We start from the raw sequence: 3,186 nt of genomic DNA on the forward strand, positions 1-3,186 counted from the left end.
ATACAGCTGCGAACTGACACAACCTCTTCTCCACAGTCTTGTCTACCACTAAGGGCCAACTTCCAACCCATGTGGCCCCTACCCCCACAAAGTCATACATTTACATATTTGATTTTTGTTTTTTCTTTAAATAAAGAGTTCTTTGAAAGCTAATCAAAACATAACACTAGTAGGTACAAGGTCCTGACCAGGCCACCCTTAAAACTTTCATGCAAACAGACAAACAAGACCCAAGGGCTGAACCCCAAGTGTAAGTGGTTTCACAAGGACCCTGTGAGGCAGTTGTGGTCAAGAAATTACATGATTTTCAGGCCTCTGACATATCAGGTATAATATCCCCATGAAGAGGCTTTCATTTCAGATTTAGAAAAGACAGGCAATGGTCAGTCCTTCTCTAGAACTTCCATTCACTTGTCTCCTGTGGCCATTTGGCTATTTCATATCCAAAGGGTTTGGTTTGCACAATTAACTGTTAAATGCTGCAGTTACTAATGGAGAAAAACTGCCTCCAGAGAACACCTACGCTCCAAAAAGAAAAGACAGGGGTCTGCTGCCACCTTGTGGTGGTTTGACACAAATGTGGGTGCAGCAAATCCAACAGAACAGTGCATACAGTATTTAAATGTGTAAAGGAGCTCTAGTATAGTGGTTATGAATCAGGCTGCAAACCTTAAGGTCAGCAGTTCAAAATTACCAGCCACTCCGCTTTCTGCTCCTGTAAAGATTTACAGCCCTTGGGAAGTTGGAGGTGGGTGGGAGGAAAGGGGGAGGGTGGTGCACGGGGTGGGGATTGGACTCAGAAGAGCTTGGGTGCTGGGGAGAGGGGCAATATACAGGGAGGGAGAGGGAAGTGGAGAAACGGGGGCAGATGGGAGAACAATTGGGCATATTTGAATGTGCCAAATGGGACAGAGATAAAGGACGATATATGCACAGCCTTGGAACTAGGGCTCTGAGATACAGGGATTGAGTCATGGTTGGAATGGGAGGGATCATGTTAAGATGTTTGGCTGTTTTTTGAATCTTGGTTTTCCTTGCATTATAATATAGAGTAGACACTGGAGGGGGAGAGAAAGGAATAGTCAGAAACATCACACTAGAAGGCTCATAAGTCTGTCTTCTGCCTATAACTGATTGGAATACCTAAAATGGGGCGACAGCGTACCCAGTGAACGAGGCTTCCTGCAGAGCCTTTGCAATACATAAAACTATAGGTAGAAACCTGAACCACATCCAGATATCCAGAGATGAGAAATCTCCATTTGAAAGGACAAGCAGACTGGAGAAAACAAAAGATACTTCTTGAATGAAAGACCTACAGGAAAAATATAAAACAATAGAGGCAGATGGGCTGTTACTACAAGAACAAACAAATCGCTTCCCTAGGAAACATCAAGGCAAGTGGTCCGGTCCTTTCAACACAAACCCCCTTCTAAGACTAAGACTCAATGGAAATACACGCCCTGATTGGTGACCACACACATCACCGATAGGGGGAAGTGGGGTAAAAGCAGCAATGAAGTGGCAAGGTAAGCCTTACAATAATGTTCAGTGGGCTTCTGTGGACCCAGTAGGGAACCTGGTTGGCAAGCAGTGTGAGGACACCTGGGGACTCCTGGGCCCAGAGTCAGTGGCATGGCCACGGAGGACTCGAGTGGCGAGTGGGAAGAGAGGGCATGTGCACAAGAACACCCAAACTTGCAGATGGTACCCATGTGACCTGGACCAGATGACTGGATGACCAGAGCTCAACCAGGAGAAGAAAGAGGGAAAAAAAAAAGATTGAGCTGACACAATCTGATGAACTTGACCTATACCTACGAATGCAGTGAGTCAAAAGCAACAAATCCTTACAGCAAGAAACATTCCCACCCCCACCCCCACCCTCCACACACAGAGTGGACAGAGATGGGCAACTTGGACATTGGATACCCAAATGGGGAGGGGGGGACTACAAAGGCAAGAAGTGACTGGCTTACCAGCTTTCAAGAGGGAACCTAGAGCTAGGGGGCATGGAGGAAGGCAGAATCTCCAGTGAATACTATCCAATCTGTCTAGGCGGAGCTGATGAAATGAAATACAGTTGGGTAACTTGCGATACAGTAGTGAATGATGGTTATCAGGACTGATTATGAGGGTTGGAAATGCAAAGGTAGACGTTTTGTAGCAAGGAAGGAAGTGATTATTTCTCCAGTCTAGAAGCGGAGGTTTCTAGGACCATCAACGGAGAAGAGCCGAGAGCGGGACCCTATCCAGAGAAGCAGAGATGCCTGAGATGGAGACAGAGACGATGGCATGGAGTGATGAAGCAGCTGGGGACTTTGGATCCAGAGAGGGAGAGGGACTGTGGGCTGAAAACTGGGGGAAGAGGGGGAAGTGTAGGGGGCGGGTTTCTAGGATATACCCTTTGGTCAGTAGATGATGCATGGAGGGCATTGGAACCATGGTAATGAAATGATATACGGTGGAATGAATGTAAAATTAAAGTTCTCTCATGTAAACTATCATGTAATTCACAATATCATAAAAATAAAAATAAATAAATAAAGATTTACAGCCTTGGAAACCCTGTAGAGAGTCACTATGAGTCGGAACCGACTCGATGGCACATAACAACAACATACTATAAAAATGGTTACGTTTATTGAACTTTCTAGATATTGAGACACAAAAAAAGACATACTAGTCTTAACCAGTGCTAATGCAAAGAAAGCTTTATTTATTGGCCAGTATTAACTTGCCTCAAAGCTTCATAGCAGCAACACAGAACTACTCAAAGTTCTGTGAAATGCTCTGGAGAAAAATAAAAATCAGTCCGAAAAAACAGAAAAAATTACATGCAAACCCAGCTATGCCCTGCCCCCGACAAAAAACACTTAGCCATCTTGTTACTGGAAGAAAACAATACTTCGGTTGGGATGAGAAGTGGGGAGAGTGGTCCAGTGGCTTAAATGAGTATTTATTCTGCAACAAGTCTTTTTTCCCCCACTGTCTTCTCTTCTGTTACCCCATGTAACACTTTCATGGAGTTCTGACCAGCTTCGTCACCAGCGTCCTTCATTTTCAATTCAATTAGCCACTGTTCTCCAGCTAATGACAGCAAAGGCAAAGGCTAGGGTGAGGGAGGAGAGGGGAAGCCTGGGAGAAACTTTTTTGGAAGAACTGCAAAGTTCAGTTAAGCCCTCC

Source organism: Chrysochloris asiatica, unplaced genomic scaffold (genome assembly GCF_000296735.1).
Source record: "Chrysochloris asiatica unplaced genomic scaffold, ChrAsi1.0 scaffold00019, whole genome shotgun sequence".
In the NCBI taxonomy this organism is placed as follows: domain Eukaryota; kingdom Metazoa; phylum Chordata; class Mammalia; order Afrosoricida; family Chrysochloridae; genus Chrysochloris; species Chrysochloris asiatica.